At 43.8% G+C, this 19,991-nt stretch overlaps 1 long non-coding RNA gene across 1 annotated transcript in view; it reads left to right on the top strand.

Annotated features, from left to right (window-relative positions):
• LOC131481091 (uncharacterized) overlaps positions 1 to 19,991 on the top strand; it is a 66,081-nt gene that overhangs the window by 3,118 nt on the left and 42,972 nt on the right. The window contains exon 2 of the long non-coding RNA XR_009246026.1: positions 4,245 to 4,347. This is a non-coding gene — a long non-coding RNA (uncharacterized LOC131481091). The remainder of the gene's footprint in view (positions 1 to 4,244; positions 4,348 to 19,991) is intronic.

The following is a 19,991-nucleotide window of genomic DNA, read 5'->3' on the forward strand; positions in this document are numbered from 1 at the left end:
TTTGATTACATCACAGCTTTCCATGAAGCTGCTTGTTTTTGTGTCTGTCTCTTCATAATCCGAGAGCTCTTTTAAAATAGGAACAGTATCTTACATTGTGTGGCTTGTGCCCAGCACAGAGCCTCGCATATTATGGCAACTTAAGAAATGTTTGCCGAATGAATGTGTAAATATCCTCTCCCCACAATCCCTGCAGGTGAGTCACACGCTCTGATCCATGACCTTTCAGGGATTTCTGCCATCTTATTTCTTTCCCACTATGTCATCTTCCCATCCATCCACTTTCTAATAAAAGACTGACTCTTCGATTTAAATACCCAAGGACCTCTTTAGTCATTCTCCATGAGTTTCTTTTTCCTGCTGAGTAACTCTAACTATCCCTGATTGAACTCTCACTTCTGATTCTCAACTAATTTCAGTGATATTTAATGCCTTCCAATAGCTATTTTTAAAAATATTTTTAAAAGATTTATTTATTTTTATTGCAAAGTCAGACTTTACAGTGAGAAGGAGAGACAGAGAGAAAGATGTTCCATCTGCTGGTCCACTCCCCAAGTGGCTGCAATGGGTGGAGCTGAGCCTATCCAAAGCTAGGAAAAGGAGCCTCCTTTGGGTCATCCTCTATGCCTTTACCATGCCACAATCAGGGAGGGAGCTGGAAGGGAAGTAGAGCAGCTGGGATACAATCTGGCGGCCATATGGGATCCTGGCACATGCAAGGCAAGGACTTTAGCTACTAGAATACTGTACTGGGCCCCCGATATCTATTTTTAAATTTTATTTTGTTTAAAATATTGCTTATATAGAAGAGAGGAATGTATGTCATGCAGGCTTTTGATTGGGGTGGGAAGGGTCAGGTATGGAGAAATGTGGATAGGACAAAAGTTTTTTGTTTTTCTCCTGTGTCCACAGGGAAGGAAGGGGAAGAGACTGTTCCTTGCTGTCAAACTACATCAGAACCCTGTGATGGAAGATGGTCATTTGGTGAGGCCTTAGAGACTCTGAAGTGGGGAAGAGCGCTCCAAGAGTGTTGCTAGAATGGTTTTGATAGTTCTGAAAAGCTGTTGGTTGTGTTGCTCCTGGGCTGAGAAAATCTTTGCAAGGTCTATTGATTGACAAAGTCCACCTTAGTGCATCCATTGATCCAGGAACATGCTGCTGGCTTGCCCAGAATTGTCCAACTTGTTATACTTTCCATTCCCTGATGAGAAAATTGATGTACCTTGTGGGCCTAGATGATCTGGCCATCATGTCCTCTGCGTGCATCTGGGCATGTTGTCCACTGCGCAGGCATCAGTAACTGAGGAAGACCAGTCTGGACACATCCACTGCAAGGTTGAACTACAGATGCTGTGATTTTCCCTGTAGCTGGGGTCTGCTTCCATTGGTCTAGTTGGGGGATCCCCCAAGAAAGTTTACCTGGGGGTGATCTCAGACTTGAACTTTGTGTGTGCTAGCCAGTGTAGGGTCAGGTTCAGACTGTCACTTGCACCAGCCAATTCATAGACTGGTGGATGCAGCTGCCTGGTCAGTTCTGCTCCAGGCCTATATCCCCTGTAAACTTATGGGTGCTACAGCCCACCCAGCCAGCCCACCGCAGACCTGTTCTTTATGCATACCAGCAAATTCTATGGCATAAGTGGGGTGACTTCCAATAACCTCCACCAGGCCTGTCCTCAGCCTGGTTTTTGTGTGTGCCAGTCTCTGTTGCAGCCTAACCCAGCCCTGCACACATTCCATCTGGCTCTCATGTGCATTCATGGGTGCTGTGGCTTAGCTCAGCCTGACCTGTCCCCAGATCTGGCCCTTACAGATACCAACAGGTGCTGCCTAATCCAGCCTGGTCCATCTCCAGCCCTGATTCTTGTGCTAACCAGCAGACTTACAGCCTAGCAGGGGAGGTCCATAGTTTCCCTGCCAGGTATGCTCTCAGTCCCTATCTTGCACCTGCTGGGGAGTACTGTGGTCCAGTCTGACATGAGTTGCATGCAGTCCTGGAACTTGCCAGGTAGTGCAGTGGCCTAGCCCAGCTGGCCCACACCCACTCTAAGTCTCATGTGTACTAGTGTTTGTGGCAGCCTAGTCCAGCCTGGCCTGCCCCCAGACCCAGTCCAAATGCCAGCTCTTGGTGCTACAATCCTGCTCAAACCTGCCTACCCTCTGATGGGCCAAGCAGACTGATTCCTAAAGAAGCTGAGTGCATCAGAGGACAAGTGAGCTTATCACATGCCAGGAACACCTGGTAGCCTTGGAACATCAAGCAGCAGACTGAGTCCCAGCGCTATCTCTCCTTCCTGGCCACAAACAGAAGAAAGCTTCACTAGCTTTAATGCTATCTTTGCCAAGGTCAAGCAGACACTCCCATCCAGAAATGTCTAAAATGCCGAGTTTCACAGAAGATCAACACCCGCCGTGATGACCTGTCACAGTCACAAACATGCGTATACTGAGGAGCTGCTGCCTTGCCCCACCCCCACCCCTAAAACGTATAAAAGCCCAGTGTTGCATACCTTGGGTGGCCATTTCCCTTACGTGGGTCACTCTGCCATGTGGAAGTGGTCCTGGGCTGTCCCTCACGAGGGAGAGTCTGTCAGATTCTCTGCTCTCTTCTTCCCATGGCCACCTTCCTTACTGGAATAAAGACTTCCTGTGTGACTCGCTGCATCTGGCCTTTTTGGGGTTTATGGCAATGAAGCTAACACCCCCAGACTCAGCTTTCATGTGGAAGCAGTGGTCTAGCAGCATAGTGTTGGAGGTTCCCCTAGTAGGTCTTCTACCAGCTCTGAATCTTGGACATGTCAGCAGATGCTGCAGTCAAGTCTGGAATGGACTGCCCCCAGTATCAGCATTCACCAGCAAGTGCTACAACTTGGCTCAGCCCAGCTGGCCCTCAGCCCCAGCTCTTGCAGGTGGTGCTGCAGCCTACCTCAGCCTGGCCCACCACCAGCCCTTATGTGAACTGGTGGATATTATGGTCCAACATGGCCTCACCTGTGCCCCATCCTGGCTCTTACTCATACCAGTGTGTGCTGTGGGCTAACCTATACCGGCCTGCACCCAGACCTGGTTCACACATATGCCAGTGGGTTCTGCAGCCCAGCTTGGTCTAGCCTGCTCCCAGCCCTGACTCTCACACTCTCCAGTGGGCGCTGCAGCCTAGCAGAGGAGCTCCTCAAGATTCTCTACCAAGCCTGGTTCATCCAGTCACCACCTCCAGCTCTCTGCATAATTCAACAGGAGCTGCAGTCTCATAGTGGTGAGTCCACAAGTCCCCTATACAATCTGCCCCCAGATCTGGTTCTCTCACATTCTGGTGAGTGCTGTGGTCCAGCCTAGCATGGCCCACCCCCTGCTCTGACACTCATGGGGGTGGTACTGTGGTCCAGTCCAGCCAGACATGCCATCTGGCTGTGTACTGGTGAGCAATGCTATGTAGCTCATTCCATGTCTCCCCTGTAGGAAGGTGCCTTGGCCTGACCCATGCTTGCCCTCTAGTTTTTCCGTGCTAAACTGCTTCATCTCAGCTCCCTTGCCTACCTGCGAGTGTAGTGGGCAGGGCTGTGGAAGACCCCAGAAGTCATTCCTCCCCTATCAAATATGCCCTCAGCAGCTCTAATTCCAGTATGCCTCCAGATGCCCTAACCCCAGCAACTACACCTCACTTCTTGCCTGGGACTGGATTGGCATGTCCCAGGCCAGTGTTACTGACTTTCTTTACATATCTCCTTAAAAAAAAAAAAGCAAATATGCTGACATACTGATATAGTTAACACAAATTGGCCATTAACCAGGCTCAGAATGCCTACTAGCTACTGGCTGCTTTTCTCCCAGCAGTGTAACACTTGCCTAGGTACAAGGCAACCTAAGCTGTTGCCTAAAATTGAGAAATTCCAATAGCTATCTGTCTACACTTACTATCTACACTGTCTACTTGCTAGACACATTCTTAACACTGGGAATTCTTGGGCAAGGGCACCCCTGACTCCAAGGAGTTTGTGAGGTGTAAGTCAAATGTCTGTTCTGCCTTAGCCAACTGTGGGGAGTGGCTGAGTGCAGATCTATAGGTCTTTCTCCTTGTTGTTCTACTTACTTATCAGAGGCAGACTTTAAATTTATTCTAAGGGAACAGTGACCCTGTCCGTGATGGCAGGATATAATAAAGAAAGGTAAGGGAACTTAAACATTTTGGACCTCAGAATGTACAAACCACTTACATCACATACATTATCTTTTCTTCATTATAGGCCAAAAGACCAAGAGCTTGCAATCTATTCAAGAATCTTCACAGCTCTTCTTGTCTAGATGTCTTCAAAGAGGCCCTGGATCATTGGATGTGACTGGTTCAGTGTAAGTCCTCCAGCATATTGACATGAAGCAAGTAGCTTGAAAAATAATCCTGTTGATCATAAAATAATCATATCAATTCATGCATTTAATACTTGTGTCATTGAATATTCTTTTTTGTCTAACTTTATTTCTACAATTGTGCCATTTGGTTAAATGTTAACAGTAACCATATGCACTCTTCCGGCTCCTACTTTGTTCTATTCCATTGACTACTGGTTTTTGCTGTGAAAGTTAGCTTTTGCTTTCATCTGAAGTATTTTTTAGTTGTAGTAAGTGTCTCAACTGGCAGAGTTCTAGAATTTTTTTTCCTAAGTTTTGTTTATTTAAAAGCAGAAAGAGAGAATCTATATACTGGCTTACTTCCCACATACCTGCAACAGCTGGAATTGAACTAGGCTGAAACCAGGAGCCAGAAACTCCACCTGAGCTTCCCACATGGATGCCAAGATCCCAAATATGTGAGTCAGATCTGCTGCCTAATAGGAGCATTAATAGGAAGCTGGATCAGAAGCTGAGGAGCCAGAGCTCAAACTGGAACTCTGATGAGAAGTGGGCATTCCAACTAGTGGATTAACCTACTGTGCTTAAACAACCTCTTCAGAGTCGTATTAATGGGAAAAAACTCAAAAAGCCTTTATTTGTTGTGCTTCTCCTTTTTCAAGAGCCTACCCTTCTTATTTTAAAGAATTATTTATTTATTTATTGCAATACCAGAGAGAAGGAGATACAGAAAGAAAGATCCTCCATTTGCTGACTCATTCCCCAAGTGGCTGCAATGGCAAGAGCTGAACCAATCTGAAGCCAGGATCCAGGAGCTTCTTCTGGGTCTCCCACATGGGTGCAGGGTCCCAAGGACTTGGGCCATTCTCCACTGTTTTCCCAGACCACAAGCATGGAGCTGGATTGAAAGTGGAACAGCTGGGACACAGATTGGTACCCATATGGGATCTCAGCTTATGCCTGGCAAAGATTTAGTCACTGAACCATCGTACTGCCAACCCCTCCCCTTTTAAAGAGTTGAGTATTATTTTTAATTGAAAAGTCAGATTTACAGAGACAAGAGACAGAAAGAAAGATCTTCCATTCTCTGGTTCACTCCCTAAGTGGCTGCAATGGCCAGAGCTGAGCCAATCTGAAGCCAGGAGCTTCTTCTGGGTCTTCCATGCAGGTGCAGGGTCCCAAGGCTTTTGGGCTGTCCTCTACTGCTTTCTCAGACCACAAGCAGGGAGCTGGATGGGAAGTGGAGCAGCTGGGATATGAACTGGCACCCATCTGGGATCCCAGAGCATGTAAGGCAAAAGCCTTAACCACTAGGCTACTGTGCTGGCCCTTCCTCTCCTCTGCCCCCCACCCCCCTTAAACAAAACAAAACAAACAGAAAAAACAGGAATCGTAAGAATATTTATATATATTTAAAGATTTAATTTTTTTGTTTAGAAGTATAGTTACAGAGAGAGAGAGGGAGAGACAGAGAGATCTTCCATTAACTGTTAATTCTCCAAATGGCTGCCACAGGCAGAGCTGAACCTATCAGAAACCAGGAGCCAGGATCTTCTAAGTCTCCCTCAAGGACATCCTCTGTTGCTTTCTTAGGCTGTTAGCAAGGAGTTAGGTTGAAGTTATAGCAGCCAGTTCTAGGACCAGCACTCATAAGGGGTGCCAGTGCTGCAGGTAGAAGATTAGTCCACTTTGCTACCATGCCAGGCCCAACTTCCTACTTTCTTTTTTTGTCTTTGCCAAAAACAGTATTGCTTCATCTCATATTTTTTCATTTTAAATATCACTACTAGTAATGAATACTATCTTAGATTCTCAGAGGAAATCATGGTTTTGGGGTGTTGTAAATTAGTGAAACTGAGTGTTGAATGAGTACTAAATTAGCTGAACAAAATTAGTTCGATGAAATAAGTCTAGGACCTTTACCTTCTATCTCCAGTGTCCCCAAACTCACCTTTCAGGAAAGTGTGTAGCAGTAGAATACCACAGGATAAAAGCACAAGCCAGAAACTGGTGTTATGATCTCAGTTTTTTTCTGCCAAAAAAATGACAGCAACGATGTCAGATTTTCTGGTTGTGAAGCACAACTCACAGGGCCTTCCAGGAAATCTTTATTACAAATGAGAGAGGCCTCCCAGCATACTTCTTGTATCTTGTTGACCATCTCTGGATATTCTGTTCTGAGCCAGTCACTCCAAAGGAATAATATTCTACCTAGTGGGATGCTCTTAACAGGGGTGAATTATCTTCCCCCTGAGCTACTTGATTGTGTGACACCTGAACAAAATGCAGGTATCATTAGAAAGGAAGAAGCGGACATGAATGTTGGTAGGCAAATAACTGGCCCTTATATGTCAACACAGTTCCATGTGAAGCAGGTGATTTGTTACCTTGGTGGACTATGGTAGCATGAAAATATCTGGAGACCCCACTGTAACTTACTTGGTTATTAAGGTGTTTAAGAAAGCTCAAGGAGCACACAGTATACTGTGAAGCTTCATAGTCCAGACTGTGTTTATATATGGGACTGCTGTGTTGTTCATGCGACCACAGGGGAAAACAGATGTTTAGAGCAAAGAGTTAGTGAAGAAGAGAGAGAAAAAAATGAATCCAAGGATTGCTGCATAATATTTAGGTGTTTCATCAAGCTAGCTGCTGGAGTCTCTGGGGAGAAGGTGAGCTGTTGAGTCAGATGTGTGTACATGAGGAGGAGATCAAAAATAAATTAGCCCTTTGCTATAGCGAGCCACCGTGGTGGTGTTTAGTCACATCAGATTTCTTATTTATTCGCCTTAACAACAGGAACTATCAGGTGAACATAACAGATAGGATTCGATCCAAACCACCCTCTTCCTTGGGAAGAGTGGGACATCCTGGATTGCTCACGGCAGTGGATGAGAGCACAGCATATTAATCCAAACTGGCAATCAAAGGGTTTCTTTCCAACAGCTCTCATTTGCATATGAAGAAGAGTGTGTCTGCTATGTTGTTAGAGAAATATCTGTCTTCAGAAATTTCTCCATTTTCCCTGCTACTGTTCCTTTGGCCTCTAAGATGAAGCAATAATCAAGGATTTGCATGTGCTAATCCTTCTTAGAATGCCCTTCACTGCTTTATTGACAGGGTGGATTTTTGTGAATTGATATGAGGCTTCTGAAATGTTCCCTTGCCAAAGTGGCTGAAGCTTTTCATTGTCTTCTGAATTTCCCCACAAAGGATGACAAACTAATCCAGCTTGCCTCGGCCTGGAGTAGGAAGGTATATAGGGACATGGATTTTCAGTGCTAAAGTAACAAAAATCCAGCAATGAGTTGGGAATTCTAGGACAACAACCACTTAAAGTTTTATTTAAGTATTTTTGTTTATTTGAAAGGCAGTGTGACACACACACACACACACACACACACACACACTTACTTTGATTCATTTGTAGAATGCATGTAAGAGCAAAGGTTGTATCAGGCAGAAGTCAGAAGCTGGCAACTCCATCCAAACGTCTTAGGTGGGAAGAGCCCGAGTTGTTGACACATCACCTGTTGCCAGGTGCATGCTAGAGGGAAGAATTGGAAGTGGAGTGAGGACTCAGTGTGAGCACCACATAAGTAATGCAAACATCCCAAGTGGTGGCTTAACCACTGCACCACACTATCCACTGGTCAGTCACTTGAGAATAAGGAGGAAAGAACCAAACAGGTTGGGCAGTAAGAGGCAGTGGGATAAGAAGTACTGAAGTATTGACAAAACTCCAGCAAATATTCACTTCCAAACATTAAAATTCATCAAACATTCTAGGTTTTGAAAAACAATGATTGAAAACAGATGAGAAGATCAGTAAGGTGATCATTGTCTTTTGTCTTTAAAATACATTTTTTAAAAGTGTCACTCTTGATTGCAAGCAATGACTATTGACTTGTCATGATTGCTTGGTCAAGCACTCTGGAGGGAAAGGCACATTTTAAGAGATCCATGTCAAAACTTGCTATTGTGGTTTCTTTTTATTCATTCATTCAACATTTACTGGGTGTTTTTCATTCAGGCTAATCTTGTGGGTGCCATCACCCTGAAGAACTATGATGAAGAGCTTGTCCTCCAAGGGGAGCAAGTGTCAACTAATGCACACACCCTGTACTCATGGGGATCTTGGTAGACTTCCAGGGTGATTTTGCGAGTAAAATGGGGGTAAAATCTTAGCGCGTTTCACTACAGCTTACTACCATTAGTACTCTGAGGTACTCAGGAATGAAAATCACAAACTCATTCTGTGTCTCAACTTCTGAGTAGTTAGGAGACATGAAAAGCAAATAATTGCCTGGCCTCACTGCACAGCTTTATTCCTCGTCTATTTCTTCTCTCTAACCATCACAACTTCTTATTGTTTCTCTTTGGCTTTTAAGGCCTTCCATAAATTCTCTACATAGGTTTGTGCTTTTCCAGAATGACCCTTGCCCCTACCTGCATGAGTGTTTTATATCAAGGTACCCTGTTGTTTCTTTCAGCTTCACCATCACCTAATCTTTGTGCACCTTCCAAAGTCCTGTTTTCTGGGCTCTCATAGTACACCAAACCTGCCCCCATTGTAGCATTTATTGCACAAGAAAGAAATTATTTGGTTTTTTGTCTTTATCATTAGCTTGGAAGCTTTGTGGATATAAAACTGTTCCTCTTTGACTATAAGCCAGGTACTTAGTAAATATTTGTTGAAAAATTTAAGATGAGACTAAAAGAGCATTTCATTCCTTTAAAGTGATGGCAAACTGACTTTCTTTTTTTTTTTAACATGAACTGAGACATTTGTTCAGTGAAAACAAATGATATTAAAATATTTATTACTCCAGAATTGTATCATTGGTCAAAGTGGATCCTGGCTCAGTAGGTTACATTAGGGAGCTAGAAACCAGTGCTGTGCCAGACGTTAGTTCACTGTTTAGTTGCTAGAGCCTGATAAAAGGATGGACCTCAGATCAGGGATGGGCTGTATTGGAAACAGTTATTTACCAATGGATACAAAAATATCTGAGTGTCTTAATGACTATCATGGTCATTTGGATGCATTTGGGTCAGATTTCAGCCCTGGTCAGGTTCATTTTCTCATTAAAATGGATATTGTAGAGTTTGCAACAGGAAGAGGAAGGCTGCATTTTAAATAGCCTCGGGTTGCCTGGGTGGCATGATTTGTATAATCTTACAAGATATGTTTTTTGCACAGAGGCAATTCTTACAGATTTCAGGACACAAAAACATCACCTTTTGTCTGCAACTCTCTCCATTGAATGTAAGGAAGAGGTGGTTCATGGGTGCCCATTGCACCATAGTGCTTGCTGCAGCATTTGGTAAGCCCTCTTGCTTTGATGGAATAGATGGGAAAGCTGTGGTGTTGTTGCGGGGTGTGTGCGAGATCACACCAGAAATGTCTAAGGTTTATTAAGGAGTCTTTATTAATCAAGCTTGGAGACGAGAGCACAATAGCAAATCACAAGTCCATACAGCAATCCACCCAATCATAATCCAACCAATCATAATCCTAAAAGGAACAAATGGTCATTATCCTTAAATCTACCCATTAAGCTGAAGACCTATGTCCCAGCTTCTCCAACAATATAAGCTATTCTAAGAGACATGCAACGAATAACCTGGACACACAAAGCTGCACACATTCACTCTTCTCTGGCTTATTTGCCCGCATTCCACTACTGCTAGGCCTCACCCCTCCTGGAACTCCTGACAACACACAAACCAGTAACAACGTCATTATATCCATTGTCCCACCTAAGCAGCACACAGGGACCATGCTCAGGGGATTACCTGTCCTGGGTCAGCCAAGAGTTGAGGTGCCAGAGTAACAGAAGCACCTGGCAAGAAAGAGAGCAAGCCCCTACTTCACAGGCCTTTTAAAGGGGCTTGTGAGGGAAGTGGTTACACAGTGATGCAATACCGTCCCCTCTCAGTTGATAGGTGAGTCACAGGTGGTCAGGAGCGAATACCTAAGTGTTGTGGGCTAAGGAGTTGATCAATGCTCATTGGGATGGGCAGGAATAGGAAATGGTTTTGTAGCTGAAAACACCTAGACTAATCGGACTTCCAATATCCTGGCTAATTAAGGGTGTGGGGGAAGTGGTTGAGGATGGAATTAACATTCCATTGCTGTTAGGACCCACCTTTAGGACAGAGGGTAGAGAACACAGCCAAATTTCATTTGCCCACTGTCAATGGGTGCTGGCTATCACTGGCTGCACCCCATAACAGTGTGAATGGTGAAGCCAGTAGTATTGGGGAATATGAGCCCCCTAGGGAACTTTTCAAGGTGTGTTCACTCTTAAACTGGAGAGTTTTGAAATGAACAACCAGTCCTGCAATCTGATTCTTCTCAGAGCCTGAAAACATCGATGTAAAGTGAAGATACATTGGAAATATTTGAAACCTCTTTGTGCTTCCAAAGGGTTTCAAATTTGGTTTCATTTAATTTAGCTACAGGGAGATGGCTGGTATAGATCTATGGGCCTATTTTGCTAGAGCACTGAATATAGAAAGGTGTTTAACTGCAACTCAGATGCTAATGAGTGCAAATTTTAGCAGGTCTGCCACATTCCCCAGTGCAATTGTGATCTAAAAGAATTATACAAAGCCATAATTTCTTTCTAAGCATTTGAAATTTCCCATGCAAAAAGAGTTCAGAAAGTGCGAGTTTACGTTACAGGGGCTGTTTCCTATGTGTTCGAATATATGCTTTGAAAACACAGGGGTATTAGAAAAAGAGGAGACTGTAAGACCCAAGGTGTGCATGGAAAGACCCCTGGGGAATGGCTTGCGAAGCACAGTAAGGTGTGGACTGCTAAAAGATTGCATCAGCACGGAGATTGCTCCATTCTTGATGAGGAGCTAATGTCTAGTGGTCAGGACACCTGAAATAGATGATTGAAAAAAAAAAAAACAAGAAATATCTTTGGAAATAAAACAGGACAGGAGCCCAGAGGCAAAGAAAGATCTTCTACAAGGAGTAGAAGAATATGGAATAGTGAGAGGAATGGCAGACTTCAGGAAGGAGTACGTCATTAAAGTGTGGTATGAGAAAGTATCCGGGTATAAGTAATACTTAGTGTTGTTACTTTTTCAAAGGAAATAACCTGAGATGCAGGCTGAGATCTATGCTCAAAGATGTTCATTGCAACGTTGTTTATCATAACTCAAAAGTAGGAGTGATCTTTTAAAAAATATTTATTTTACCTATTTTCCTCTAGATTTATTTATTTATTTATTTGGAAAGGTAGATTTACAGAGAGAAGGAGAGACAGAGAGAACTTCCATCTGCTGATTCACTCCCCAAGTGGCCACAATGGCCAGAGCTGATATGAAGCCAGGAGCCAGGAGCTTCTTCTGGGTCTCCTATGTGGGTGCAGGGTCCCAAGGCTTTTGGCCGTCCTTGACTGCTTTCCCAGGCCACAAGCAGGGAGCTGGATGGCAAGTGGAATAGCCGGGATATGAACCGGTGCCTATATGGTTTTCCGGCAGTTGTAAGAGAAGGATTCAGCCACTAGGCCATCGTGCTGGGCCCTGTGGGAACAATCTTAAGCAGTAGAATGATTAAACAAGTATCGTGTGCCTTCGTGATACATTGCATTATATGACCACAGAAAAGACACTTTCTGAGGTTTTCAATGAAGTGATAAAACGTAACTTTCAGGCAACTTCCTCTCATCACTGTACACAGAAGTTTACCCTTTGTGCCATTGGTTAATTCACTGCAATTGTAATACCAGCTTCTCTGCTTATGGCTTTTCCTGTCTTCTCATTTAAAGTAAGAAGGCAGGCTTTGTAGTTCCTGGCTGAAACGATCTGGAGCAGCAACCAGAAGCAAAAAATTAAGCCAGTTACTTATAAAAATATTGTTCTGCAAGAAGAAAATAATGTAAATGTTTATTTTGTAATGGGGTGCAGTCCATGATAGCCAGCACCCATTGACAGTGGGCTAAGGAGTTGATTAGCACTCATTGAGCTGGCAGGAACAGGAACTGGGATTGTGGCAAAAACACCTAGACTAACTGGACTCATCTGTACCCAATATCCTGGCTAAATTAGGATGTGTGTGGGGGGAAGAGTATATAAGGAGAGGTGAAGGAGAAATAAAGCGAGACTTCGCAAAGACTTCTACCGTCACTGGTCTCCTGCTGGTGGTGCTTCTGAGGTGCTTCCGCTTCATCCCCAGACCCTCTCCCTGTCCACGTCACTAGCTCTGCTAGTCAGAGCATTCATGGTCCCTGTGTACTGCTTAGATGGGATAATGGATATAGTAACGTTGTCTATGGTTTGTGTGCTGTCAGGAGTTCCAGGAGAGGGGAGGCCTAGCAGCGATGGAATGTGGGCAGATAAGCCAGCATAAGGTGAATGTGTGCAGTTTTGTAAGTGTGTCCAGGTTATTTGTTGCATGTCTCTTAGGATAACTTATATTATTGGGAAGCTGGGACATAGGTCTTCAACTTAATGGATAAACTTAAGCGTAATGGCCATTTGTTCCCCTTTTGGATTGTGTTTGGTTGGATTATGATTGGTTGGATTGCCAAATGGACTTGTGATTTGCTATTATCACCAAGCTTGGATAATAAAGACTCCTTAATAAACCTTAGACATGTCTGGTGTGATCTCGCTCACACCCCGTAACAAGTTGAAATTAGAATTAAAAAATTCCCACTTCATACATCATGGGAAAAATTATGTGATGTGATTTGGCGAAATGTTGCTACCTCTTTAACTTGTGCTTCCACGTAGAATGTTCTGGGCTTCCCATGCCACTACTGCTTTTGAAGAGGGTAAGAAGGCTGGGCCAGGTTCTGTGCACTGCAGATTAGGTTTTTCTGACCCATCTCTGAAGAGCACCCTCACTTCTACTAACAACAGCTTTGAATGTTTATCCTCTGTGCATACAACATATTTGGAGAGCCAAGAATGCCACCTTCTGTGATGACCATCCTATTAGAGCCTTCTATTAGGCACTCCTTCCAAAGTAAAGTCTTGTGGTACTCCCTCCAGTCATTTACACTGACTTCGTATGGGTTCAGGATTCAAGATCTTCTGCTGTAATCCCATTTTCTAAAAACTGGTAATTCTTACAAGGTCTGAACCACAACTTAGTAACCAAAACAGTGGTTTTCAGATTTACACACTTTAACAGAGGGGCAGCCCATTCTTCAAACTGACACACTCATGTAAAGTTCAAAAGGTCAAGGAAATGAAAGTTGAGTGGCTCTGGAAAAGTGGGGTTGGCAGGGCTCTAGCACCCCCAGTTCAGCTCAATGTCCTGTCTTCTAAGTTAGCCACTCCCAACTCCCCTCAGAACCCAGCAACTCCGAGAGCACAATTAGAAAACCACAGATTCTAAACACATTCATGTGAATGAGTTCTCTACCCAAACACAGGAAACTGAGATCCTCCAGCTTATGGATGGTCGAGGCTTAATACACACTGTGACTCGCTACAGCTCTAGGGGGCGTGGAGGAGAGAAAAGGGAACTATTTGGAAGACTCTTCCCTCCCTTAAACCTCATCATTTATTCTTGTCTTTGGACTATGAAATCTGAGAGTGAGATACCACTGCTTTATGGAATGCAATATAAAATTAAATTAAACCTCACATTTTAATATATTTGAGGGTCAACTGTGCCTGTAAGATATGAACAAAAAAAATGCTGCAGCCACACTGCTTTGGAAAGCTTTGGAGATTTAAGGCTCATTTTGGAAGGACAAATTCCTTTCCTTTCTCTATTGCCAATTAAAAGCATATTTCTCAGCGTTCCTCCAAACCCATTTGCCAATGACACGGCTTCAGAAGTACCCCAGCCAGACAACCGATTCCCATTCAGTTGCAGTGTTGGGAGTCCAGCACTTAGCATTCTCTCTAGGAATCCCAGTTTCTCTCAGCAAAGCATAAAAGCACTTACATTACAGGAGGGTTTGAGGATTAAATGAGCTGATGCACTTAAATACCTGCCACGATGCTTGGTACATTGTAGATGTCCAATAAATATTTATCGTTATTTTGCTATTTGTGAGCCTTCAAAGGAGTGATAATGGCTTAAAAAAACAAATCCCCAAACCCATGGCTGCCCATTAGAGTTTCCAGCCTCGTTTTTAATACCATGAATTACTCATAGTCAAGACCAGCTGGATGAGTGGTTTGTGACTGGGTTCAGGTATCAGTGATTCAAAAAATTACCTCACTCTTATGAACATACGGCAGGTTGACAGCCACTGGGCTGACATCTGCAGCTGTGGTGGACAATGCTTGATGGTGGAGGAGAGGGTGTGTTTGAGAGGGTTGGAGCCTATGGACAGCCCTAGGGTGCCTCCCAGAAAAGGGCAGCTAAAGGAACAGAGGCTGATGGTGATGGTGAGCATGGACAGGAACTGCTTTTAGAGAGATGCTTGGAGAGAAGAAGTAAGTCATCAGATCTTTCATGTTCATGACCTTTACCATTTTATAAACATAGAGAGATGGAGAGGTATATATATATGCAGAGGAGAGAGGGAGAGGGTGAATGAGAAAGAGGGCAAAAGGGAGGGAGAGAGAGAGAGAAAGAGAGAGAGAGAGAGAAAGAGAGAGAGAGAGAGAGAGAGATATCTTACATCTGCTGCTTCACTACTCAAATGGCCACAGTAGCCAAGGCTGGACCAGGCTGAAGCTAGGAGCTTAGAAATTCATCTGCATCTCCCATATAGGTGACAGGGACCTAAGCACTTGTATATTCTCTGCTGCTTTTCCAGGCATAATCAGCCACTGGATTAGAAATGGAGCAGCCAGGACTTGAACTAGTGTTCAAGTGGAGTGATGGCTGTCACAAGTGGTGGCTTAGCTCACTGTATCATTATGTATCATTATTTCTTCTGTAACATTTTCACAGTGTTTTTCCATAATTAGCTCATTCAGTCTTGCTAGCTCTGTGAAGGACTTGGGGCACAATCTGCTTATTTAAGAAGAAGGAATATTGAGTCCTGCTAGGGTTTGAGTGTGGTTTGTCCCTGAGATGTTCATGTGCTAGAAGCTTGGTATTCACACTGTGGTGGTGTTGAGGTGGTGGAACTTTCCCAAGGTGGAGCTAAAGGGGAAGAATTAGGTCACATGGGCTCTTGTGTCAGAGCGAGTCAAGTTTTCAAAGCTAGTTATATCTCTTGACATGGGCTGTACAAGTGCAGAGCCACCTCAGGTCTCAGTCCCTTTTGTCTGTAGTGGTTCCCTTTCTGTTTTCCTTCCATGTGGTGTCAAGTAGGGGAGACAAGGTCCTCACCAGTGGCTGCATAGAGGGCCACTTGCTCTTAGACTTTCATGTCCAAAACTGTAGGATAAATGAAAGACCTGACCTCAGGAATTTTATGACAGCCACACAAAATGGACAAATACATGTCCTGAATAATTTCAATCATTTGTTCTTAGTGTGACTGAATACCTGGTAGGCAGGGTCGCAGTGACATCCATATCTCTTGGTTTCCAGTGTTTTTCTTTTTTTTTTTTAAAGATTTATTTATTTTATTACAAAGTCAGATATACAGAGAGACACAGAGAGGAAGATCTTCCATCCGATGATTCACTCCCCAAGTGAGCTGCAATGGCCGGTGCACGCCGATCCGAAGCCAGGAGCCAGGAACCTCTTCCGGGTCTCCCACACGGGTGCAGTGTCCCAGTGCATTGGGCCGGCCTAGACTGCTTTCCCAGGCCACAAGCAGGGAGCTGGATGGGAAGTGGAGCTGCCGGGACTAGAACCGGTGCCCATATGGGATCCCGGGGCTTTCAAGGTGAGGACTTTAGCCGCTAGGCCATGCCGCCGGGCCCTGGTTTCCAGTGTTTTTTCTAGGGTACCATTGTATCTTTTACTTAGTCCTACCTGGTACCTTGTTTCTTAATGCTGCTTAACTAATAAGGGGCAGTTCAGGAGAACCTCCTAGTTTAGGATGTAATGACTCATAAACGTCTTTTTGACTCTTTCACAAATGATGTGAACAGGAGATCTGAGGTGAAATGGACATGGTTATGTGATTCTTCACATTGCATCAGCCAGCCTTGCTCCCAGAGCTTTGACAAGCACCCAGGTGATGTACTTACGAGGATTTGGCTTTGAACAAAGCTGGTCAATAACAAATCCTGGTGCTGTTTAGTTAGCTGCCTGGGTTTTTGGAAGTCTAGTAAAGTTTGTGAATGGTAGGCAAGTCTTTTACACAATGCATTTCAAAGCTATTGTGTTGCACATGAGGTTCTCAGTGTCCCATACAGCTTCCTAGAAGAACCTGTTTCGTGGCAAACTGTGGCTTCCACATATAGTCATTTACCCAATTATCCCTAGGGACAAGAAGCAAAAAGTGGCTCCAGCTTGAAGACACTCAGTGGTCTGCTGTATCCTTGCTATTCTAGCACTCTTCAGTGAGTCCAGTATAAGCTGTCTGATTTCTTTACTCTTTGGGATCTGTTACAACTTCAACTGTTAAAAGCAGAAGAAGGGTTTACAGAAATTGCCTAACTGGGCACTGCATCTCAATTATGGTCTCATGATTGGTTATTGAGTTGATCTGGATTCAAAGAAGCACATGACCACAGCAGCAGGATGTGGGCTGGCTTTAAAAACAAGGGCGCATACTCAGATGCAATCTTCTGGGAACCAGTTCATTGGTACCATGGAAATGACCATCAAGGTGTTTTTCTCTGCATGTGTGTTTTAATTGAGGCTTTTTTTTTTTATAATTTATTCTGAGGTTTCAAGTTGCATGCACAATTCCTAAAGACCTGAAGGAGTGAAGGGCAAACTAATTAAAAAAAAAAAACTAAAAAAAAATCATTCACAAGCTAATTCACTTCAACATGGCCACAATAGCCAGGAATAGTCCAGGCCTAGAGCACTCTTCCCAGCAGGGCTGGGCTCTGAGGCAGGAATTACAGCTCCCACGAATGCTGGGTCTTTGGGGGCCATCCTTCTGACCTCTTCAAATAAAGGAAGGGAGATGGAAGGGAGGAATGAAGGAAGGAAGTAAGGAAGGGCTTTTTTTTTTTTTTTAAAGGATTTTATTTATTTTGAAGGAGATCCGGGGAGAGAGGGAGAATCAGAGATGTTTCACCTTCTGGGTTTCCTTCCCAGCTGGCTGCAGTGCCCAGTGGGCCAGTGGACCAGGCTGAAGTGACGAGCCTCATCCGATTCTCCTGCATGGGTGGCAGGGACCCAGACACTTGGGCTAGGGAGCTGCAAGGGAAGTGGAACAGCCAGGACATGAACAAGTGCACACATGGGATGCCAGCATCACAAGTGACTTTACCTGTTATGTCACAACACCGACCCCTGAAAGGCAAATGATTTTGGATTTTATATTTTGGGCACAGCTAGTGAGAAAGTGTGTCCGGAAGCCTCTGAGTTCCATCCTTTGGCTTTGTCTAATCAAGATGTTGGCAGTGTAGTTGGAGATCTGTCAGAGTCAGGGTTTGCTCTCTAGTTCTGATACAGTGATGACTGACCATTTTGATGAGTTTTCATGAGAAAGGGCAGGCGCACAAAGGTAAGATGAGAGGAGAGAGCTCTTGGAGTTGTCAGTCACCTGACTCCCTGCAGTTCTTCTCCCATGCTGAGCCTCTTCCTGTCTCAGGGCCTTTGACTGATTTCTCCCCTTGACCTCTCTCTTCTCCTGGTTGGTTCCTAACTGTTATGAGTTGAAGAGTGTCTCTTAAGAAGATATATTTAAGGTCCAACCCTCCATGTTTCAGAAATGTGACCTTACTTAGAAAAAAGACTGTTGCAGATGTATTTAGTTGAGATCCTATTGTGCAGTGGGCCCTTAATCCAATATGACTTGTGTTCCCATGGGATACGTAATGTGAACACCATGCAACAATGAATGCAAAGCTTGGAATCAGTCATCTTCAAGGCAAGGAAGGATAAAGATTGATGGCCACCACTGCCAGATAGAAGGCAATAATGAAGCTTTGGAATGGCATTTTATAATCTTAACCAGCAAAAGAGCAAGGATGGTACTAGCATGAGGCAAGAAAAGGATTCAACCAGATCAGTGAGGGAATATGTTTCTAATGTTTTCAACCTCTCAGCTTGTGGTTCTTTGTTCTGGCAGCCCTTGGAAAGAAAGTCATCATCCTTCTGACCCGAGTGCAAATGCCGTCTTTGGGCAGAAGCCTTCCAGGTCATTCTGTAGTCAGGAGTATCCCTTCCTCATCTCCCATCACTTCTGTTGTTTCCTTCATAGCTCCTATGACATTTAGCAATTACTGTTGAGTTCATCTTTATGTGGATGCTCTGAAGTTGGAGACAAACTTCTGGCGCATATCATTGCACTACTGGCAACTGGGGTTGCTTCTGTCATTGGTATCACTCTCGAAACATTTGCCGAATGGGTCCACTGATAATGAGTGAATTGCATTTCAAAAATTTATTTCTTGCTTTTCTACAGTACCTGGAGGTAATACTTTAAGAACATTTTTTTTCTTGTTAAAACTCATTTTATTTGAGAGGAGGGGCTGTTTTCATGGAAATTTGAAACTTAGCCTATTCATACTTAGTCATAAAATTTTTCTTCAAGGTACTGAGAAAAATATTTAAGTTTCCTTCTATATGAACAGTTTTTAAGATGAAAAAACCCTATATAAGTTGAAGTCTCCCTTGCCTCCCTCCTCTATATAATGTAATTTAGAATATATTTTGAATATCCTTTTCTTGATGAATTTACCACTTAAGGGAATCACAGTGCCATTCATTGACTATGAAATGAGTCAACAAGTTCTTGAAAGTGTTTTACTTTCCTTTTGCTCATTCAAGGCCTTCTACCTTTCGTCTAAGTCACGGTTATAAAGTATTCTTCCATAGTTTCCTTTGTGTTCCTTGTTTGTTCAGGCAAAACTGGAATACTTAGAAAATGGAAATTGTGACTTTTGACTGTAAAGTCACGGATTAAAGTAAGTGTTTCGCCGTGCCTTTAAGTGGGGAATTCTAAGTTGTTGGAAGCATTATTGTAACTCTTGTTTGGAAGGTTCTGTGGAACTTGCAAGAAAATGTAGTTGAGTCTAGTTTTGAAGGAAAAAACAGACACCCTCTTCAGTCACCCACATGATGGCCATATGATTTTTGACCTTTTCAAAGGAAGAAAATTGGTCCACGATGTGGAACTTTGGGAGGCAGGACTTGGGAAGAGGATCAGAGAGCTCATGATGTCTGCTGTGGAGTGGAAGGAAGTGTGTGCCTGTGGTCTTGACTGAGATAAGCTGATGAAGCAGCGCTGTGCTTCCCTGAAGGTCTTCACCATTGCCTGGTGTTGCTAAGGAGATGGCTGTTGTGAGAATGCCGGACCATATAAGGCTCTGTGGTGTGAATCAAATCCTAAGTTAATTAGGCATAATTTACACTGCATACTTCCTCAACACTTTACCTTGTACAAAATGCTTTTCTATTATTTGAATTTGAAAATAGTCAACTAAGCACTCTTGGTGAGGCATCGCAATGCAGAGATGAACAAACCATTGTTCCTGGCCGTTGTGCACTGGCCCTGGCACATACAGATATGTCAGAGGTACTGAAGGCGTGGCTGAGGACCAACCAGAGACAGGGAGTGTGTTCTGTGTGGCAAGTGCGCCGCATAGGGCTTTTGAAGTGCTCTTCTTTTAAATCCTTTTAAACAACC

This window comes from Ochotona princeps, chromosome 9, assembly GCF_030435755.1.
Source record: "Ochotona princeps isolate mOchPri1 chromosome 9, mOchPri1.hap1, whole genome shotgun sequence".
Lineage (NCBI taxonomy): Eukaryota > Metazoa > Chordata > Mammalia > Lagomorpha > Ochotonidae > Ochotona > Ochotona princeps.